At 44.5% G+C, this 23,958-nt stretch overlaps 1 protein-coding gene across 13 annotated transcripts in view; it reads right to left on the bottom strand.

Annotated features, from left to right (window-relative positions):
- Positions 1–23,958, bottom strand: part of HDAC4 (histone deacetylase 4) — a 267,127-nt gene that overhangs the window by 178,852 nt on the left and 64,317 nt on the right. The window lies entirely within an intron of this gene.

The following is a 23,958-nucleotide window of genomic DNA, read 5'->3' as shown; positions in this document are numbered from 1 at the left end:
AATCTGAAATTATCCTGGAAGTACACAAACTGCAATTAAAACAACGTACGCAATTCAAAACAGCTGTGCCCAGCGTGACCACACTCCAAACTTCAAAGCTGACTCTTCACTCTCAAAATAAACAAAACCCCCAAAAATGCCAAAGACAAAAGCTTATTTTAGACTAAAGATAAGAATGTGGAGCCATTCATCAAAAGACTATTTTACTTTAAAATACTCAAACTAAGTATTTCTGTGGAAATTGCTGTCTTTATGTGTGAGCCGTGAAGACGACGCAGACTCTGTACAGAGAGCATCGGATGGAGACCATGCAAGGTGGTCAGACAGGTAGGGGTCTATCTCTCTGCACTCGCACAAGAGTAGGATGGCAAAGGACTTAGCTTACACCGTCACGATAACACCAACAGCAAGAACAGGCCTTTTGCTTCTTTGTGAGAACAGCAGAAATCCCAAAGGCGTTAATGCATTTTTTGAACTGCTCGTAATTGAATTTGGGTGGTGGTCCATCAACGGAGTTCATAAAGGAGCTCTTCCCAGCCGGCCCTCGCCAACTCACACCACAGCTGTGGCATATCTTTCCAGGATCATGGAGGTTCTCGTTTTGGTTTTAGGCAGATTTCAACACCCAGACCTTCTGTTCCAAGAAAGTATTTAATGCTTCCCTTTATTGCATTAATCACTAGCACACACATCTGGCAGTCATTTCCAGCCTTGTAGAATTAACTCAGAGCAAAGTCCTCCAGCAGGTAAGGAACACAAGGATCATCACTCAGGTGCTTCTGAAAACCTTATGTGCCAACAGGGAAAGTGCAACTTGTACCACCTCGCCACCACTGAAGGCCAAGAAAGCACCTGAGTACCTGGCCTCCTTGTCAAAAATGGTTCACGCTACCAGCCCAGGTTGCTCCCCCAAGGTAATAACCAACCCCAAAGGCAGGCTCCCTTGAATGCGGCTCTCCAGCTTGCTTCCAGATTTTCTTCTCATAACAGGATGCACTATTTTAACTGCTGGCTGCAGAGCTGGACATTGGAGAAGGTGCTAGGAATAACTTAAAAGAAAGAGATCTTGATGGGAAGGGAAAGCAGAGCTAAACTGATAGCCAGCTGCAAAGGCACAAGACCTCAGAAGCATAAAGAGATGTTCTGTAGGATGCCACAAGCAGTATGCTGCCATGTGGTGTTCCTCCACGTTATACTCTAGGCACCTCCAGTTTTCATCCATGAGGTTATATGGGCTTCATCCTGCACACCTCAAGCTCTGACTTACTGCTAAACTCAGGCCCTTGTGATGAAGCAATTCCTTCCACTCCACAATTTTTGCAAGGAAAGTCTCTTCCACTCTACCTAGATCAGATGTTTCAGCACACCTGGCATCTGTGGGACCCAAGACGCTGGGGCACAAGTTTCTACTTTGATAAACCATGTGCATTTCAAATGCAATACCTTTATCCTCAGCCTCCAAACTGTTGCATTTCTCATAAACTTGAGACTCGCCTGGGTATCTTTTCTTGTCTAGATGAAACCCAGGCTGTTTTACACTGTCAGTAGTCCCTATTGTTGATAAAAGTAAAAGTATTATTCTCGTGAAACTGAGACTGCTCACAGAAACCGGTTGCAGCATGCACCTCAAGGAGAGAGACGGTGACTCACCCAGAAGACAGCTCCCAACACCTAACCTCAGCGCCTGCTTTGATTCACCCTGATGATGGAAAGCAACGGAAAGCTCTGGCAGAGGAAAACCTCGCCAACGCCATGAGAAAGGTACAATCGACAACTCCCCTGCACTCAAAATTTCTTTTTTTCCTGTTCTGTCACAAATAGGAGGTTAACACAAGCTGAAATGCTCATATACTTAATGTTTTTTTCTTACTGCTTTACCACAAAGGATCATTATTCCATGGCTAATATAGTAATATTAGATAATATTAGCAATATACATTTGCTGTAGTAAAAGCACTTTAAATTGCATTAAACACAGTAACATGAGACTAGCACATTTTCAAACGGAAATTTCTAATCCCTGCTCTGTTGAGGAGCAACTCCCATTTCCAAGCCAAGGAGAAGCAAGCCTGCCTTACTTACCATGGGGCCAACCCAAAGTGCTGGCCTTTGCATATGTTCAAAATAACATCAGGCCCTCAGTAGTTGGGGGGTACAAAAAAAAAAAAAAATATCGTCTGCTAGCCTCCTTCCCTTTTACCTTAAGTTTAGTGTTGCTCAGTGGTTGCACACAGCCAAAATACCCACCCACTGTACCAGGCTGCTTCAATAAAACTACACACGAGCCTCTACTCCTTACCTGACTGGGACAGACTCGCTCCAAACAGTTTCCAAGATACTTAGATGCACCTCATTGATGGTGTTGAGCAGCTTCAAACAACGAAAAGGCACTGTAACGTTAACAGCAAAATGCACCACAAGAAATCCACAACTCTATGCCAAAGTTTCCCTTGATAAATAGGACAAAAGAAATGAAAAATCCTATTAATGAGTATTACTTGTCCATTCCTTTTGAGCCTGCAACATGCAGTCTCACAGGGGACTAAAAAGTGCCAAACCACCCCATGGGCTGCACTTGCGTAAATGCCGCAGGCACCCGGACGTGCACAGTGCACCAGGTCTGTCTGGAGGCAGCGTTAACGCATAATAAGAAATCTCAGGAGTTTTAACACCTAGGTAAGGCCTGAAATCCATGAGGATTTCTCTGAATGCAGAATCAGATGACTGCATGATGAAATATTTTTCATGTGTTACAAAAGAAAAAATAATGTTCTAAAAAAAAAATATAAAAATTCTGTAGAGGTCTCTAGATATTACAGCAGGTAGAAGGGTTGCTGTGTGCTTTAACGTCTGATTCCCCTTCCAACCAGGGGCACTACACAGATTGTTCCAATGCAGTCACCACTCACCTTTCATAAAGAGGGAAACTATGCTGATGAACTGCAAGCAAGATACTGTGAACTACCTAAACATCACGCAACCAAAAGTGTGTTGGATCAGCAGCGAAGTCCCCACTCCCAGCTCAGGAAAGTCTAAGATACCACCTGCAGCGTCCCAACAGCCCACGTGCCATCAGAAGGCTTCTTAGGCTGCCCTAATGGTTCTTCCAGCCCTCTTATCCCTCCCCCTCCTCCCCCAAATCCCATTCCAAAAATGAAATTAATACAAACTTTTGAAATTTGGGGTTCTAAACCAAATTAACTTGACAACGATAAGGCAGCAGAAAGAACATATTTTTGCTGTAAAAGCTCACTACCCAGTTCAAGCAAAACTAAATCACTGATTTATGACCACTGAAAACATCAGGCTTGAAGTCACACGCGAGCTGACAGGAGCTGCTGCAGGTTATAGTGAATATAGCCACACGCCGTCAGCTTGCACACCGAACCGCCTGCGAAGCAAACGCTGCCGTAACCCAACGAGTGCAAGCGGAAAGGCAAGCCGCATGATCCTAGCTATAGAGCGTTTGACAAACACGTACCCCGCCACAAGCAGGAAATTAAAAACCACAGCTAAATAAAACAAAGACTGAGAGTTGCAAGTAATGCGATAAGCCAACTCGTAAAAACAGCAATGCCAAGAAGTGTCATCATTCTTAGTAATCAAAAAATATCTGAAAAAAAAATGAAGAAAAAAAAAAAAGCCTTCATTTTAAGTCATCTCTTTTGTTATATTGTTTTCTGTTTGATGACTGCAAGTAGAAAAGTGTAAATTAAGATACTTGTTTTTACTGCTGAAGATACTGCTCAAGGCACCGTTAAAACAGAAGTAATCAGAAGAAAAAGGGAGGATTTGGGGTTTTGTTTTGTTGTTGGGTCTTTTTTTTTTTTTTTTCAATCTGAAGTTATTTATCTCCCATTTCTCATCTCAAAGCCGTGCCTCCCACACCCTTCTGGGTGCCCCAACTGACAGCCAAGCGGCACCTCCCAGAAAGCCATCAGAAGTCCATCAGAGCTTCTCCCAGCCAAGCTTCCCCCATGGAAGGGGAAAGATTTCAAAAAAAGATTATCAGCAAACGTGGGAGTGGGCAAATCAAAATTAACGTCTTGTACCGCTGTGAAACACATTTTCAAAGAACAAGGTGGATGTGACCGTGTCATAACCTGTTCCCTACACTGCAGGAGCCCAGGGCCTTTTCTGCCCTTCCCACAGAGACAGCACTGCACGGAAGGGGCCACCCCACTGCTCCGTGCTGCTTGGAAGCCACGCCAAAGCCCTGCAGATACCGAAATGGCCAGAGAGTGATTTTACACATACATTTAGGAAACCCACAAAACAGATGCAAGACTCCTCAGGGCAGAAGGGGAGCATGTAGGAAGATGGCCATCCAGAAGGACTCTGGCAGGCTTAGGAGCTGGGCCCCAGCAAACCTCATGAAGTTCAACAAGCCCACGTGCCAGGTCCTGCACATGGGCTGGGAAAATCCCATGCACAAATACACGCTGGGGGAAGAACGGATTGAGAGCAGCCCTGAGAAAGAAGGGTGGGGGGGTGTTGGTGGATGAGAACCTCAACGTGGCCCGGCAATGCGTGCTCACAGCCCAGAAAACCTAACCCTGTCCTGGGCTGCACCAAAAGCAGCGTGGCCGGCAGGTGGAGGGAGGGGATTCTGCCCCTCTGCTCCGCTCTGGTGAGACCCCCCCAGCAGCGCTGCGTTCAGCCCTGGGGCCCCCAGCATAAGAAGGTCCATGGACCTGTTGGAGCGGGTCCAGAGGAGGCCACGACGACCATCAGAGGGCTGGAGCCGCTCTCCTGTGAGGGCAGGCTGGGAGCTGGGGTTGTTCAGCCTGGGGATGAGACGGCTCCGGGGAGACCTTACGGCAGCCTGCCAGGGCCTGAAGGATACTGGAAGGCTGGAAAACTGGTACAAGAAAGCTGAAGAGGCACTTTTCACAAGGGCATGTATGATAGGACAAGAGAGAATGGCTTTAAACTGAGAGAGGGCAGATTTAGATTAGATATTAGGAAGGAATTCTTTACTATAAGGGCGGCAAGATGCTGGCCCAGGCTGCCCAGGGAAGCTGTGGCTGCCCCATCCCTGGCAGTGTTCAAGGCCAGGCTGGACGGGGCTGGGAGCAGCCTGGGCTGGTGGAAGGTGGCCCTGCCCGTGGCAGGGGGGATGAAGCTCGATGGCCTTTAATGTCCCTCCCAGCCCAAACCGTTCTATGATTCTATGGCAGCTTGAAGACAGCAGATTATTAACTGCTACAGAAAGCATCCAGAAACACCATGCTGGTGCAACCAGAACTGTCCACACTGAATCCAAGTGCTCACTCCTCCCCAGTGCTCCTGGTGAGAATTTTTTTCCCCCCAGCAAAAAGAATCAAAAAATCCCCAGAGATATGGATCTCTGGGTTAGATATCTGGCTTTGCCACAAGATAAAAAGGCTCTGAAACAGGGCAGATTGGACAAAACAACCTAGTCATTTTCAAGTCAACTACTCTCTCCCTCACAAATGATGCTGCTTTCACAAGTAGGACTCTCTGGAGAAGAGATATGTTGCCTGGAGTTATGAGCTAGTATCTTTAAAAAATATTTTTGTTCAACGCATAATGGGTCTCAAACTCTTTTTCTCTTAAAATAAATTTTAAAGTATTGCTTTTTCCTTCATAATGCCTTCCAAATCCATATTATATATGTTGAAGATCGTAAAATAGAAGGCTTATTACACAAAAGAAAATGTTATCATATCAATTAACACATTTATATAAATGCACGTATATATATTGATTATATGCATGTATATATACAATTATTGCCCTAATACAATAATATATTCCATTAGTTTATGTGAACAGCAAGTAACAGCATGTTCAGTAAATGCACCATATACCAAAAAGTGGTGAGAAAAATTAAATAAATAAAAGAGGACCTGAATTTATCTGGAGATGTTTTGGCTGGAAATGCATTTCTGGAAGCTTTATCCTTCCCTCCTTCGGGGTGGAAAACAAAGGCTGTAAATTGGCAGTTTCCTTAGTTGGTGGGTTCCTGGTTTCCCACTGCAAAACCGCCTTCCTTGCTTACTGGTGACACTGGTGGCCCGCAGAAACTGCCTCTTCCTGCACCATAACAGCAACATGACTTTTGTGCAGTGCACAGCCTGTGGGAGAAAAGCCCAAGCTGGGCACCAAATAGAGACGAACAGCCCTAAAACAGCCCACACATGAAACGAAGCCGAGGCAGGGGAGCAGGGGCACTGGGGTCTGCTCTCCCATTGTGTTCAGGGAGCACACCCCTCCCTCCGCCTGGCTCAAGAACTGCCACACGCAGCCCAGTCACCGTCCAGAGAGGCACCAGCCAGCTCCCCGTAGTCATGGCACACGGCGGTGCACAGCACTCAGCACCTTTCACTCCTCACTTCTAGTTTAGGTCATTCCCTGAAATGATTGAAATACGCTACATATGAGATTTCCTCCTTATGCCAAGTCACTTCAAGACATTAGCAGCAAGGTGGGATCTCAGGATGACTGAGCTGGCAGTGGCTAAGCAGCACCGGTGTCGGCAGGGGAAGAGGAGTCTGCTGGCATTTCCCATGCTCCAAGGCATTCACCACTAACAAAATACTCATATTCTCAGTTTCTCATTTCCTAGAACTAGTACACATTATTATCCTGAACATATCATCCTACCTGTATGTTATTTAAAACAAAAAAACCCCCAACATTATTTCATACTTTGCTAAATGATGAATGCCTCCATCAAGCTTTGGCTGCATCTTTCAGTGGTTTACACCAACAGCTGGTTTTGTTTTCCTTTCCTCCAGCCAGTGCCAGAGGAGCCAGCCCTGTTTGTCTCTCATACCTTGCCATGCTGCCTTTTGCGGGTGCAACAGCATCCAGAGGCAGTGCTGCTGTAACCGTCCCATCCAACCGGCAGTGCCAATCAATGACCTCCCCAAAAAAATCAATTCTGGCCCACATTTCAATACACTGAATGCCCAGCTAGCAAGAATTGCTCATCCTTTGTATACCACATGCGAAGGAGCGGCTGAAAACACTTGAAATTTGTCAATTTTGTTATCTCGATGAGATTTCCCTCTGCACTGTGCACTGTTTTTCACTTCTTCGATTGGAAATGCATCAAGGCAAAGCCGATCCCACCATTACTGACGTACTATACCAGCAGGACTTCCCCCAAAACGAAGCCTTCGGACAGGCTGTCAGCACACCACCAGCAAGCCCAGATGTGAATGGACCTGCAGGACAGAAACGTGTCTCAGCTGCAAGTTCCACATCAAGCCATACTCAACACAATGTTGGCCAACAGGAAAACCCCTGGATTTGCTGCTCCCCCAGGCACTGCTCTGCCACTGGGATCCCACAGGCAAAGCAAGTGGAAGCAAAGAAGAACCCCAGTTGTCCTGTACTTTTTCCTAGCCATAAATCTTGTGGTTTGATTCCTCTACTATATGTTAAGTCACCAAGTAATGCAAGAGAAATCCTTGCTGCTTTACCTCAAACTCTTCCTCAATACCCAAGGCATGTATTCCAACAGTTTTCTCTGAACATATTGTTCTCAAACCGTGGTTTAAAATTCATCTGTGCCCCTGCATCGTTGCCATCCTGTACTCCTGTCTCTAGCATACATGAGGTTTGACCTTTTCAGATTTACATTTACAGCATTCAGAATCTTTGTGAGCTCTGTTACAGAGAAAAATGAACCGAGAGGAATTTCTGGAACGGTGACCGGACTACTGATGTTTCCTACGGCAAAACACACGCTGCCTGTATTCCAGCTTCCTAATACCCTGGTAAACAAGAAAAAATTGAGTAACAAAAGCAACTTAACTAGCTGGAATCTTCTGAAAGACGGAAAACAGACTTCCATGGCTGCCCACACAAAGTGAAGATGCTTTGGCAGTTAACATTCAAGGGTAGCACAAACAATGCTCCAAATGAAGAATGCAGCAGAAAAGAAAAAAGAAAAAAAAAAAAAATCAGACCAGCAATTGTATCTCCAAGTGAAGAAAAGGCAGGGACTTTTTAAGGAGTTTCACCATGTATCCAGCTTCATGTTTCTCCTTTTCCTTTGTGCTGCAGATGCCTTATTGTCTTGGTGTACTTAATTTACATAGATAACTTCATCCAGCAGCCTCAGTACCACGAAGTTATAATGAGTTCCCAGGCTGTAGGAACCCACAGCCAGGAGCAGACCTTTTTCTCCACCACCAGCCCCACGAGGGAGGCATGCACGCTTTCCCTAGACCACTGACCCCTTGTGATGCACACTCAGACCCCAAAACGCTGGATTTACCAGTGCTCCTGCCCTGTGTGACCATATCTGTACAGTTGCATAGGAGTGCAGAACCAGGCTCTTGGATAAGGAACATCAGCTCCTGGATAATGACGATCCTTCTTAGATGCACATATCTTGGACCAAAGGATCACCAAACTCAGGCTTCCTCAATCCTAAACGCTCTTCAGTGCTATAAAGTCCAAAAGGCCTACACCAAGAGCACCAAACAGAAGACACCAGCAGCACCAATATTAAGTACAGCATGAAGGAGGGTTTTCTGGGGGGGAAAGTCCTCTCAGTCAAGGCATCTTACTACGAACAAGTTACTCCTTTTCATGTATTTCTTTTTTTGAGATGTTGATCATTGAAAATAAAGTGCATGAAGAGGAAGAGATGGGCTAAGTTCAAGGAATGGCAGCATCCAATAGTTTTTTTCACAGATTCCCTACCACCTCACTTTGTAGCTTGCCACCCTGCAAATCACCAGCCACCTACAAGATGCTCAGTTCTCAAAATAATACTCCCTCAAAACAAATGCATCTGCAACGTATAATGGATCTGTAGCATTTAAAATATTTTAGATTTAATCACCTGTTGATACTTCCAGCACCGTAACACTGGACAGGAAAGACACAAATGTGTACAAACAACACTGTTACAAACCAGAAGCACTTCCCTCTGTTTTTAGTGTTTCTTTCATAAACTACTACTACCATGCACGGTCTATCCATCTTTTCCTTCATCAATAAAATCTATTGATCAGCATCACCGTGAAAATCCAGAAAAAAGGTAAAGAGAGTGATAAGAAATTGGTAGCTAACTGCAAAGGAGACAGGTCGGGGGCAGAGGACATAGTGAATTACCGTCAGAAGGGAGATGGGAAGCACAAGACTCTAGGAAAGGTGCAAAGAAGTAGGAAAATAGGACACAGCTGGTATGAAAACTTTGCCGGTATGAACTTTGATAGTCCTGCTTGGGGCTAACAAGCCAGCTTGCTTTTAGTACTTCTTTGAAAGCTCTACCTGTGAAAGGGAGAGTTTAAAGCATCCGTAAGTTTTTGAGCAAAGTAGCTAAAAAAATGAGAGCCATCAGCAGAGCCTTTCCACACCAGAGGGGTGACGACCCAGGTATCAGTTGATCCTGCAGTCCCCTACCCTTCCAAAAGGAAGTATCAGGACAGGGTGTGGGTGTTACGTTTCTGTCAGCTCGAGATACACCATACACACACATCTCACAATCTGAGTGCCATGTCCCGAAAAAAACCTAGAGGAAGCAGAAGAAGCACCTTTAAGTCTTTAAGGGATGGCTGATTTTTTTCAACCCAAGAAAATAAAAATTCTACTACATCAAAAAGAGAACAAATCATCAATGGCCTGGAAACTTACTTTACTCATTCTCCAATTGTAATTACCAGCTTGAAGCCCATATTTGATTGTCTGTGCCTAGCTGGAGCTCCAAAAAGATGTGTGAGAAGCAGCTGGTGGGTGTAGCTACCCATGAACCCCCAAAACACCCCAAGCAGACTGTCCCACAGCCATATGTCCCTGCTGGGGAGGGGACATCTCAGCCCTGCAGGGCAGCACAGCTCAGTGACCTGCACTCACCCTCACAGAGAGTGGCTAAGGAAAAAAGATGCTCTCTGCAAGCAAGGAAAACCCATTCTGGTATGCCAAGGAAAAAAGCAAGTAAAAGAAGGGAAAAGAAAAAAGGTGGAGGTGGGGGATGTGGGGGGTGAAGCCACAAAAAAGGGAAAGAGACCACACTTGGTCTACATCACCCTAGATTTAAACCCATATAAATAGTACTTGGAACCCCAAAAATATTTGCTCACCTGCCCTCTGGTTCAGGACTTCTCTCGTGTTGCAATGTATATGGCCTGGAATGAAGCTGTTGACTCTTGGATGTGGGCCTTGAGATCATATAAAGCTGCTGAGATTTCCAGAAGTTACAGGGCTGTAAATTTTCTGCAGAAAGCCTGCACAGTTTGTGTTGTAATGCAAATTTTAAGTCAATATCCATGGGGGTTTTGTAACACGTTCGGAAAACACCCATCCTCAAGAGACTTAGGACAAAACCATTTAGAAAGTATTGGAAACACCACACGCAAGCCCAACTTTTCGCTAGATACTTCGAAAAACAAAGTCACCAAATGGCAAGTACACAGCTCCATGCCTCATTTGATATTTAAGTTATACAGGTGGCTGACTAGTTCTAGCCATTTCACTTACTCAGATGCTTTGAGTGAGCTTTAGAAGAGAGGGGGGTTGGGGGTGGGTTTTTTGGTTTGGTTTTGTTTAAGTGCTGTTGGAAACACAAGGAATAGCAGAGCAGAGAAAGCTCACACAAACTCAGATTTCACCCAAAGGAGCAAACACCACCACAAATTCTTGGACCTGTGGCTCATAACAAGCCCTGAGACACACCTGCCATCAGGCATTAGTTCAGGACCTGCAGTGGTATCTGTAAGACCATGTGTGTATTACAAGTGTGAATAAATTCCTGATTGCCAGCAAGTTGGGAGGGAATAGCTTCTGCATCCCAGTCACAGGCAGAAGCAAAACCAAAAGCACCAATAAAATGCAGTTGAGACCATGAGCAAGCATCACTAGCAGATGACGTGGTGGGTTCTCCAGGCGCTCGCTCTCTTCAGAAAGAGCCCACCAGCCCACTCACTCCTTGGTTCACTTCAGTTTCACTGAAACAAATCACATTCACAGGTAGGAGCAACTTCAGAGGACTAACTCCTACCTCAGTGCTGTAAATTTGAAGTCGGCAGCTGCACCCTGGAGCCACAGGAGAAGACCTAAAACTTGGAGCCACGGGCAGCTTTAGCAAGGCAGAGCACTGAACTGCTGCAATTGAAGTCCTTTGGTAGCAACTCAGGATCAACAAAAAAACCTGGTTTTTCTGTAACCATCGATTGCAGTTGTGACCACACAGGTACTTCCACGCCCAAGAGCGCTGGAAGTGAGCAGGCTTGCATTTCACCCCAGCTGAGCAGAGAAGGACAAAGAAACACCATTAGGAGAGCACATGGACAGGGATTTTCAGAACAGGGCTCTTCCAGAATCCCAGAAGCCTCACACACAACTCCGTCAGACTCACTTCTTCCTCTACAGGGCATGTCAACGCATGAATACACAGCAAATGGGGTAAATACCGCGAGTCAGTTTGGATTTCGGACAGCTGGGGTAGTGGAAAGGAAGGGTTCTTCAGGCATAGCTTTGGTGGCTCTCAGAGGTGGGGACCTCAGCCAGCTCTCGCTCAGGGAAGGGCAGTAAATCTGCTCCTGCTACGCTGGCAGCACCTTATGCTGGGTTCCCTAACTCCCCATCAAATGATTAATAAAACCACATAAGGCAAAGCTATTTTTACTCCCGTGGACACCATTAGAAATGTAAGTCAACCGTTGCAATACAGTGGTTTTTATTATGCAAGTAAAATTATTATCTGTCCTCGAAAGCAGATACTATATATAAAGTCATCAAAAAGGACTTTGAACATGCACTTTAGAAACATACAGATCAATGGGGCTCTTGTTCACCTGCAGTTTAGGCATCTTCCCTCTTAAGGAGGCATTGCACTAATGTGGTGCTGGTATTACACAGCCAAGCTTTCACATACATACCACCAGGCAGCACCCAGCAGCAGCTCCTCCACACAACACAAATTTGCTACACGAGACTGTGCTGCTGCCTATATGTACATACATATGCATGACATTGTGCTGCTGCAATATATACATGCATGTGCATAACGCAAGACAGCTACTCAAGGCTAATAAAAAAAAAATCCTGAATATACGCAACTGACAAAATCATAGCCGCACATTCACGTTTGCCACAGAGAGAAAGACCGCTTTGAAAAATAACACAGCAGATAAGGAAAACGCAGCAGGCAGATTTTTAAACACTTGGGCTTTTAGAGCAATGAATGGTATGGAAGAGACTAAGTTTCTTTGGTTTCTGTCACCAAGTGTTTCATCAGACAATGACTGCGTCAGGAGGAAAGAGGGGGAAGGATACGGGTATGGGTAGGGACTGAATAAAAAGATGCTAACCCTGAGGTTTGGCACTACTTAACATAAAGAGGGAAAACTCGAGTGTCTAGTAAGATTCAGGGTAAGATTTTACAGTCCCTAACCAATATAAAAAAACAAAGCAATTCCTTTCAAGGCAGAATGAGAACAGCCCCACTGCAAACTCTTTCTACTGTAGAGCCACAGCCACCAAGATAACCCGAACTATAACCTCCTCTCCTCCGCAGGACAGCCACCTCCAGCTAAGAGTACCACCCACCAACACTTAAGGCATGTGTGGAGGAGCTCAGGGCCCCAGAGCAGAAAGCTCAAGGGTTGCCCAACTGGCTTTACTACCAGTATCTCTTCTGCCATGAGTATTCACTTCAGTAGGTCCCATTTCCTTCCTTGCCTTGCTCTTGCATCTCATTCCTGCCTCTACACTAGCTTTTCGGTTGAAGCATAGCAACTGTGCCTGCAGACCAGCAAGTAAATAAAATAAAATAATAACAAAAAACACACAAAATGCTAATATAAATTAAGACCTGTATTTTGCCGTACCAGCAACAAGTCAGTCAAGGGTATTATACTTCCAAAAGGACAAAGCCTTTGCAGAACTTCTCAAAAATAAACAACTGTCACCTGAAGTCAAAATCCATGCTAGAAGTTCAAATCATACATAAACGTACACTTTCCACCAGCTTCTGTCTGCTTAATCCCATGGGAGATCAAAGTGCCAGGCTCCAGACTGCACTCTGAAAGCACTTCAGCTGCTATGCTGCCGGAGCACAAAAAGGGTTTTGAAACATATGTAGTTATCTAATAAAACCGAACTACACTCACTAAGACAGCATAAAACAGAAGGCACTGGCCTATGGATTTTGTGTTAACTTAATATTGACAGTTTCAAGCCCAGAAGTATTACTTACAGTGTTAAAAAAAGAAAAAAAAAAAAAGAGAGAGAGAGAGAGAAACAACATGGAAGATTTTTTGTTTCGAAGACCTTATCTTCAAAAAATCAACGAGCAACTCAAGGACTCGAAAAGCTGGTGAAGAAAAGCAAAAACAGCCTGAAAACCTTCAAGCTGCAGTTTTAGGTTACAGGATGACAGCATCCCAGAGTATTTAACAATTTCCACTTAAGTCAAGCTAATAGAAAGATTTAACTTTAATTTCCACTGAAGTACTACCAAAACCTTTCCTTTGGTTTAAGATGGAAAAAGTATTTCCCCTACTTTTTCAGCTTGTTTAGGATACAGAGTTAGGAATGGAGATGAAGCACAAAGAAGGTGCCAAAATTAAGCACGGCTTGACTGATCCAAACTTTCCCCTTGCATTTGGGTCTTCTCAGGGGGGACGATTCCTTCCTCAGCACAGCTTTCTGCCTCTCCCATACGCCAGGCCACAAGCTACCACAAAAGCAAGGCAAACTTGAAACACGTCCCACTTTGACTGTTTGATTCGGACAAACAGGTCGGGATCTTTTATGAAAACCCTCCTCTCTTCCCTGGCCCTAGATTTGCCTTGACCTGACACACTCGTGCCAACCAGCTCTCCTAAAGACAGACCTCTAGCAGGACTGTTCAAGGTCCTCTCATCTTGTTTTTGGAGGGAGAAGTGTTATTACCGCAGCCTGCGGTGGCAACGGAGCGGAATCAAAGCCTGGGCAAGCTCACTGCCATAGTGAAGTGCCACTCGTGTCACCAAGGCCCCTGTTTTGTGCGTGGCACGGGGAACAAGCAGCCCAGCTCCCTCCGCCAGCCGAGCGGGCACCGCTGGCTGTGCATCTCCTCTTGTAACGCCGAGTTCCTGGTTTGCCAAATCAGAAATACACTTCATCATAAAGCAGCTGCTGGGTTAAGACCTGCATTCTTACAAATTTCAAAGCTTGCACGGGTAAAAGACATTTGGGGATTGACCACTGAACTGGTCACGTGCAGCCTTAAAAAAAACCTAGCCCAGTACTATGCTGGTTTTGCAAGTCCTCCCTTTCCTAAGTCCAGGAACAGTCTTTCTTCAAAGCCTTCTGTAACACACTGCTCTTTTATTCATTAGTCTTAACTGCAGCCATTTCCTAATTTCGAAATGCAGTTGTTCATAAATCAAAGTTCAAATGGTGCTTAAAAACAATTTAGTCACTGCAGCTGGTGACCGTTGATGTTTACAACATTGGTAACTTCTTAGCAGGGAAATACCCTTCTGACAACAGCATCAGTCTAGGCGTATCACCAACTACTCTTTGGTTTTAGGTTATCTTCTTGCAGTTTTGTTAGCCTGTAAAGCAGGGTTAGATGGCCAAATACCCACGAAAGCACCAGAGATTAAGCAGCCACTTGTCAGCCAGTGAAGACCTGCAAGGCGAGGAGAGTCAGAAGGTGCTAGGAACGCACATCTGTACTTCATTAAACCGGAATTTGCCAAATATCCCACAAACCAGAGGAGAATTTCTGCTCTAGGGAACCACCTGGCTCCAGTTAACTTTTCTGTCCAGTCTCCCACCCTACACATCTACAAGTGCAGCCAGATTGCCTAAGGGCACCTCCCTGAAGTGCTCCTCGACACCAAGGGGGAACTAACGTAACTTGCACACCCTTTCTTTTTCCTTATGTAAAAGCTATGTCTGCACGTGGCTGTTTGTGATAAAGCACAATGATAACAAGTCCCTTCTTAAAGTTGTCCTCCTCAAGTATACAAAAAAAGGATGGTGTCACTTAAAATAAATAATAAAAAAAAAGCTCAAGAATGAAAAGGTATCAATGTATAAAAGTATTTTAAGGGTGAGCATCAAGAGGATGGTGCCAGGCCCTTTTCAGCAGCACCAAGCAACAGGACAAGGGGCAAGGAACACAAATGGCAGCACAAGAAGTTCCATCTGAATATGAGTAAGAATTTCTTTGCCTTGAAGGTGACAGAGCGCTGGGACAGGCTGCCCGGAGAAGGCTGTGGGGTCTTCTCTGGACACATTCAAAGGCAATCCTGTGCCACCTGCTGTGGGTGAACCTGCTTTAGCAGAGGGTTGGACTAGATGATCTCCAGAGGTCCCTTCCAACCCCAGCCATTCTGTGATACTGTGATGCAGTTCCATACGTACCCTCCCAAACATCTCCTCCAACACATATTTAATCAAAGAGAAGGGATCAACACAGGATTTCAAACAAACTTTCAAGAGAAGTTTTCATTTTTTGTTATTATTTTTAATTTTCTCTATTTTACAGTCACCTTTCCTATATGCAATAACTGAGCAGCAGAAACACTGCAGAGCAAACCCAAGTACCTGGACAGCAGCACCGTGGTAAGCACCAACATCATCCACACCATAGCTCTGCCATCACTAGACCAGGAGGACCAACGAACAGAGCAGTATGACCAGGCTTTTCAAGCAAGCTACTTCTGTTTCATTAATAATATATAAAGAAAAACAGGTTTCTCAGTCATATAATCCGTAAGCATTAGCAAATTCATGGAACATTTCTGTCACCACACAATGTGGACAAGAAGAGTCCGTCACGTTGACCAGTGTAAGGATATGGAAGAGCATGGGGGTGACTTATTATAACACAAAGAAAAAAAAAAAAAAAAAAAAAAAGAAAGAGAAAAAAAGGGAGTTGGGTAAGGAAAAAAGTGGTAAGGGTTGATGAGGTCCTCTGCAGCATTCAGAAAGATTGTTTCTTCTCTATTACCCAAGTAATTTCTTACATACTATGAACTACCATACTGCAAATACATGATGTAGGAACCGATTTAAACAGTTACCTCCTTGCTAGTCTGCCTCCAAGGATTAAAACCACCCAGCAATGACATCCCCAAGCCTGAAGAAAGAGGCAAGCAGGCCTGTTAAGTATTCATTTCCACAGGGAAACACCAAGGTTGTCCAAAAACCAGACAATTAAAACCAGTCAAAATTTATGAACGGAAAGTCCAGAGGAGGAAAATAGGGGCAGAGAAAAAAACCCTGCGTGCTCTCTAGTGTTTTATCAACATTTATTGATTTATTTTAAAAGTTGGGTAGAACATCAGAAATTAATAGACTGCCATATGCCCATGTGCTGCATCTGCCACAGCAATTTATTCTTATAGTTATTTTATTACCTTCTTTGGGAACTGAATGAGATAAGGATCGGCATCCTGACACTTGGAAATTAGCTCATTTCCATGACTGTCAGCAGGAAAGCAGGAATTAATCCTCTAATTTCAGCCTGAAAAATAGTGAGAGCAAGTCTAATGAAGAAAAAGTTTCTGTGTTTATAAGGGCCGGGGGGGGGAGCGTTTGGAAGAGCGGTGGCCTTATTATGCTGGCAGGCCTACAGCCCATGAGATCAATGTTTTGATGAGCACAAGGACTGGTGCCAAAGGGGGACGGGAAGAAGAAGAAGAGACTTCGATGAGCTGAAAGCGTGGAGAGAGGAAGAGGCAGGGAAGTGGTTTGAGAATGAACTAGGTCAGGGGTGGGTTTAGGACAATGGAAAACAGAACATGCTTGTGCAGGAGCATCAGAGCTAGGGAGGACCTTAGATAGGGGTCCTGAAGGCCGGGAGGAGTGATGAAAGGAGGGAATATCGTCACTCTCACCTACAAGTGCGAGAAAGATACTAAGGGGGGCGGTGGGGAATTGAAATTAAAAACAAAACAAGAGGATTTGCAGCGGACCTTGCACGCAAGACAGCATACGCTTTACAGTTTTCCTAACTGCTAGACAAACCTTCACCAAGAGGGTTTCACAAGGGAACAAATAAAAGCTCAGCTTATTTCCAGGAACAGCCTTATAACTATTTCAAAGATCTCTAGCTAGGTACCAGCAATTTTAAACAAAGGGCTGATAAGACTGTTGTGGGGTTTGGGGTTGTTGCTTTTTTTGTAACGCCTCTCCAAAAGACATTCTGCACATTAGCACCATGAAGTCATGTCCCACCCCAAGCCTGAGTTTGCCAAAGGGATTTATTTCTGGGCTTGCAGTCCGCTTCGAGGTGGGAGCTCCATTTCAGCGCTGACATTGCCTGGCTCGCGATCCTGCTGCAGTCACCGTTTCTAGGTCAGAAAGTACAAACCTACTGTCTAAAAGTGTAGATAATTCTGCAGGAAAGGACTCCCATGTTTGCAGATATGGGAAGATGATTCTTTAACAGGTTCAACTTGACTGGAGTTTTCTTATTAAAAAAAAAAAAAAGAAAAAGAAAAAACACAACACCGACACCAAATAATTAAATGTAAAGACAAATCTGTATCCCTTTACATAAATACACTCATCACAGCAACCTTGGGAATAAACCACGTGCTTGCACAAAGAAACCTGCAGATATCGCTCTCTTGAACACATGCCCAAACCTATACATTCAAAGAGTTCAGAGAGGTCTGAGGGATTGAAAGGAAAAGAACAGCAACTTCTCATCTCCCACCTAAACCACAGGGTCTCTCCCCAGAGTCTGAGCCTCGACCATTGAACCCAGTTTCAAGAGGATCTGCTCGAAGCAGTGGCTCACACACTTGCCTCAGTCTTGTGTTCCAAACTGCGAACAAAGCCTCTCTTAAATGTGGTTTGATTGACGCAAATCAAGAGCTGAGCGGGTGATTCATAGTTGTCAGACCGTAACACTTGCATAAAAACAGCATGTGGACAAAGTCGCTGATGCACTCAAATGCTCGGCACTATGATGAAAGGCATTAGAGTCAATCGCAGACCACTCACAATAAGGTGTGGGGGTTTTTATTCCCCTTCCTCCCCCCTAAAAGACATTTTGGATTTTCCTAGGTAACAGAGTTGTAATAAATCTTCAGGCACAAATGTGTAATTAGCATCTTGCTGTACTTCCCTACAGCTTGGCAGGAAAGATTAATATGTCAAATACAGTTAAGGCATAATCCCAGCGGAGTTCAGGGATAACCCGTAACCAGACTCCACTGATTTCCTGCAGTTTGACAGTAGGGCTGCCACACCATCAGACATGTATTTTGACCTTTCTATTCCCAACCTAAGTCTACTCCCTCTCCCTCCACAGTAAAGACATTCCCCCTTCTCTTTTCCTTTCCCATGAGCTTCACAGGAGCATGAAGAGCAGGATCAGACAGGTCTGTGGCTGGGGACAAAACCATTTTGCCCCGTTTCATAAGGGTGCCTTGAGGAAAGAGAAAAATGCAGCATCTGACCTGACCCCAAGCTACAACTCTTCTTCTTGCTGACCCTGAACTGGTCCCACTTTCCTTGCACTTCACGCAGGCTCTGCATAGGCTATTCACCGACGTAGGTAAACCTCGGATCTTTCTATACTCTCCATGCATCTCAATCCACCTTGCCGAGAAAAGACACCATGAATGGCAAACATGACCCGACTCCATAAATTCATCCTCGAGCAGCCCAGTTGGAAAGCCTGCAGTCTTGAGCCATACCATACCACTAGGCAGCTGCAGCCCTCTCTTGAAGGAGCCAACATCCTTTTTCAGGAAAATGGTTGAGCCAGAAGCACACTTCTTACTTCAGTAAAGCCCCGTCTGCCCCACAAGTAGAGATGGGTACCCTACCCCACACCCACAGGGCTTAGGAAAGCGCTCAGGGAAGTCAGACCTGGCTAGACTCTGGATTTTCAAATTTGGGAGAAACAGCATGGATCAAAGGCCTCGGTTCTCCTCCTAGCTGGAAGAGGGTGGGAACTGGGGGAACGAGCTGCTAGGCCACAGGAGGGTCCCTGACATCAGCAGCAGGCTGGTGCTGTGCTGCTGTAGCTCTCCCCACCACACACAAAGAGAGCATACAAACTTCTACCGCAATTAACTCATGAAAATGACACCATTATGTTCCTGCAAACAATTAGGAAACAGAAGAGAATATACAAAGATCCTGTCAACAACACAAAATAAACCAAAGATATTGTTTCATACTAATCTTTTCATAAACCATTTCAAAACAAATGTGACTGTAGGTAGGAAGATCCAAACAAGCATGACTTCTGAAGTGACTCTTAAATCCAAGATGCACCTTGATGATACTCAGGTTCCCAAGGCACCCAGAACAACATGTACCTCCTCTCCAGCAATGTGCCTATTGAGACACCATCTTTCCCTTTGAGGGACTGGAAAAAGGTGTCAAGATCTGCCCAGTGGCCTGCACCAGATTCTCCTCCACCTTCAGCTCTGCTACCAACCCAAAGCCTCTGGATTCTGTGCCGGCTTTGCTGGAACAAGCCCATGTTCTGCACCCGAGCTCTCAAAAGAGACTTCCTTATCCATGCATCACCCACAGCCCTCCAGCTCCTGGTGTTGCCATCACCACTTGCATTTCCCAGCTCCTCACCTCTCCTTTCAGCTGCAGCATGGACCCCACTGTCTTGCAATGACCCAGGGAAAGTAGCTCCCCCAGCTTTTTTCAGGAGTGTGTAAAGAGAAGGCTAAGCAATGGAAGTGCCCACCATCGCTAGTCCACAAGACTCACTTCCTCCCACCATTTTCTTAAAGTCAGATGGGAAGAAAAAAAAAAAAAACCAAAAAACAAAAAAACCCAACCACTAAATCGAGCTGGCAGCATCATCCAGGATCCTGGGAGAAAACGGAGCCGAAACAGCAAGTACCTTAGACACAGGGCACATCCACATGAACATTTCAATTTGGGCCACTGCATTTCAAAAGGGCAACTCCTGGGACTCACCACTTAAGCCACGTTCTGGTTCCTACTCAGGGACATTTCAGCACACAAACTAGATTTCTCTGCAGAAAAATTAACCCAGAAAAGGTACTCTGAGAGCATGCCTAATGGACTTTCTCCACTCATGGATATTCAGTCCACACAAGGAGATCAAAGCCGATGCAAAGCGAGCCCCTGTGAGACATGCCCACCCTCCAGCACCAGCCCCTTCCCAGCATGGACACAGCCCATGTCACCAGGTCTGCTCCTGCACCGAGCTGCCCACCCAGGGCCCCTCCACAGCCTGGACCCTCTGCCACTTACTCATTGCCGTATTTAAACAGTGCTGCTCCGCTACAAAGAAGCCACTTAAACTGAAGAGTAAGAGCTTTCAGTAATACACCCCCTTCCACCTGGCTCAAAAGGCACAAGTCCCAAAGGCTGGAGGTGCTCAAGTTCAACATCTCCACATCGCTGCAGCTGGGACCAGCCTAAGGACAAGCCATCCCACCAACACAAGAATATCAGATCTAACTCACCAGGATGAAAATAATTAGACGGGGGGGGGGGGGGGGGGGGGGGGGGGGGGGGCAGAAAACAAGGAAAGAAGATTTCTCGGAAACACGTTACCATGAAAGAGTAAATTACAGCAAGCTTAATACCGCAGCGCTGCAGTTGTCACCCCTCCTCGGTTTCTGATTTAGTCATCATTAGGAAAACACAACTCAAAGCAGAAAACTCTCATGAAGTTAGTTGATAAAGCGCTGTGGCACGTTGCTAAGAAGTAGATTAAAAAGCTAATTTGACTCAATATTTTTCAGTATAAACACATTTGGTTCCACGTTGGTTTCAAGTGCTATGTCAAACATACGAGCCAGGACAGCTGAATAGACTCTAGAGCTGCAGGTATTACAAGCCACTGAGATAACAGACACCCAAAAACGCAATTAAGGCTGCAGACAACGAGGTGCTATCAAAGGGACTGCACTAGAACAGACTCTTTAATCTGAGCTTCCAAAACCTAAGAACTGCTATTTTTCATAGTTAGCTCCCAGGAAACTCCCTTTTCTCTCTTTAAATTATCTGGTGGGAAGACTTTTTTTCGAGTAGTACTGAGTTCTCAATTGCTATGAGCAACCTAATCTGCACCCAAGGCAGTTACGGCAGATTCCCTGCGCCCCCCCACCCCCCCCCCACACACCCCGTTACACTGCTGCCCAAGAGCCTGGCAGGACGCAACTTCAGCTGTGCTCTCCGAACAACAGATCGCTTCTTATTTCCTTGGCCGAATGAAGAAAGGAAGGGATTTTTGCAGGCAGGACCCTACAACCAGCTGTCTGCAAGTGTCAACAGCTGGAAGCCGATACACATTATCTTAAAAATAGAGAAGGCAGCAGAAGATAACACATGAAGATCAGGACAAGGTGACAGACAAGAGCAAATAAATACTTTCAAATATAGCAAATTTCAATAGCTCTTAGGGTTTGGGTTTTAGGAAACCATCAGTATGACTAACATATTTAGGAAGTCCAGAAATGAAATCTTGCGTTGTTTTTGGCTTAATGCAGGAAATCAGCTTTAATGACAACCTACAGTTAGCTCTGTAGTAATTTTCTTTCTACTTCATTGACATACATGACAAGACTTTATTAGCAGGGCCAAAATTAAAAACAAAACATTTTTCCCAGCTGCAAAGAATGCTTAAGCATTCATTGACACCTCGAGAAGAGAGACAAAAAAATTATTTCAAAGCAATTCCATCACCGTTTTGTATTTCAGTTTTTCCTCATATTTTAACATCAGAAGTTTTATACTTTGTACACCCATGACCACAGTTTTCTCATCATCAAGATTAATGAAAAATTACTTTCATAAAGGGCATTATGTATTGTTATATCACAAATAAAATTATGACTTTAACTCACAAAACCAGTAAAAACAGACTCAAAAGGAATACCACCGGGCAACATGGATTCTGACTTTGCTCAAAGGCTTTAGGATTTCACACAATCCAATTACTAGCATTAGAAAATTGAAGATTTTTATAGGGTGGGAAGTGATTTTGATTTAAAGCACTTTCCCCATATTTGCCACCTAAACACCACACTATTTATGCTTATGTATGGGGAGTGGGGGAAACTCCAGACACCAGTACTGAAACAAGTGTTGGTGCAGTACCACCCCCACGACTTTGTCCCTCATCTCCTCCCAAACAAGGTCATTATTGCACATTTTGTTTGCTCTTATGTCAAATACCTCATTTTATTGGCTTTTTAGGGGCTTTGGTGCTACTTCAAGCTACTCTGGGCTCCCTTTGAGAAGCCAGAGGCAATTCAGGATCCCCACCATCGTACAGCTCAAGAACTTCCTATAGGACTCACCTAAACCATAAGCAATACTCAAGATGCTTCTGAAATGCCACTGTTGGGACCCCACTGACCAGCCACCCCCCCCACTGATTTTTCCACTGCCCTAGATTGGCACAAAGCATGGTTTGAGGAACACTGTTGGCAGAAAGATTTTTTTTAAAAAAAAAAAAAGTTTAAGGGATGCCTGGCCGCCTAAAAACTTTGCTAGATGCAGCTGTCCCCTTTAAAATTATGGGAAGATTATTTGATATCAAACAGCAAACTAACTCAGAGTGGGCTAAAACCATTTCAGCTCTTAAAAACATTACTTTTTGTCTTTTTGTTTTGGTGGTGGTTTTTTGGTTTGGGTATCTTTCTGGGTTTTTTGCAAACAGAGAAAAGACCTGGTGCAACCTGAGGTCATTTCTTCTGAATTTGATTTTTTTTTAGAGGGCTTACACATCACCAGAGGTTAAAACTGTTCAAGAACAGAATTCAAAAACAGTTCTCCCAAGCAAATCCTATTTTCGTCATGCTTTCCAGTTGCCTCAGAAGTCTTCCAGACAAGCCTAGCACGCTGGTACCCCTACAAGGAAGAGCTTCTTTGCATGCTACAACAAAAGAAAAAAGAAAGAAAAAAAAAAGAAAAAGGCCTCTAGAAGCACCATTCACAACCAAAGCCAGACAACTTACTACCAGTAATTAGGATACGGCAATGAGACCAGTTGACAATTGGGAAGAAAAAAGGCTGTCTTGTTTATTTACAAGGGGTCTCACTTCTAGTGGAGATTTTATTTTTATACCTGTGCAATAACAACCTACCTTCCTTTCTCCCAAACACCTGTCTTCTAACAGTCTTGAATTTATTTAAAAAAAAAAAAAAAGACAGCAAATTACAGCATCTAGTGAGTAATGTGGTTGAAGGTTTTATTGACACTTGTTTGGCATGACCAGGACAGCTCTTCCAGCTTTACCACTTGTGAATAAAGGGCACATTTAAAAACTAAAGCCAATAAAACATATATGCTACATAAATATGAGAAGTATATTCAGAGTGCAGATCTTTTCTAGGGTGTTGCCCCCACCACCTCAATTAACTTTAAGTGGTGGCAAGAACTGGATAAGCAGCAAGGGCAGCGCTAGATAATTTATTGCCACGTTAGAGATCTCAGAACAGCAAACAAGATTAAAGACATCGGTACAAGGAACTATGCTCACACCTCTGGAAGAGTTGCATATAAATTTCCAATTATCAAACCTGAAGCAGAAGTATAGGTTGCTTGCTTTGGGGTTTTTATTGTTTGGTTGGGGGTTTTTGTTTTAGAAATTTAAAGCAGGGATGATGTTTGAAAACCTGATTTGGAAGAAAGAAAGAATGCAAAACCCCTAAAAGATTTTGCTTGAGCCCTTCTGTCTGACATTAGAGAACCTCTGCTTTAGAAATAGAAAGGAGGAGGAATAGAGAAAGGAATAATAGATAATGATTATGGAAAGGAAATTGTTTTGCTAAATTGCCAGAGTCCTGTTACGTCAGGAAGTTACCCAAACAAGTGATCCTGCAGCACAGCAAAACCCTCCCAGGACTCCCCAATATAACTTCAGTGGGAATGGTCCCGTAAGAACTTCCCAAAGCCCTGTTATGGTAAAGAAAAACATCCCAATTTACTGGAAGTCAGCAAGAGCAGAGTCCTTGACACGGTCATCAATGTCTTCATCTGGCTCCAAAAAGCTTACTGCGGAAGTATGG

The sequence above is a fragment of the Falco cherrug genome, chromosome 8 (assembly GCF_023634085.1).
Source record: "Falco cherrug isolate bFalChe1 chromosome 8, bFalChe1.pri, whole genome shotgun sequence".
NCBI lineage: Eukaryota > Metazoa > Chordata > Aves > Falconiformes > Falconidae > Falco > Falco cherrug.
The sequence above is the reverse complement of the archived record's forward strand: the minus strand, read 5'-3'. Positions and strand labels throughout refer to the sequence as shown.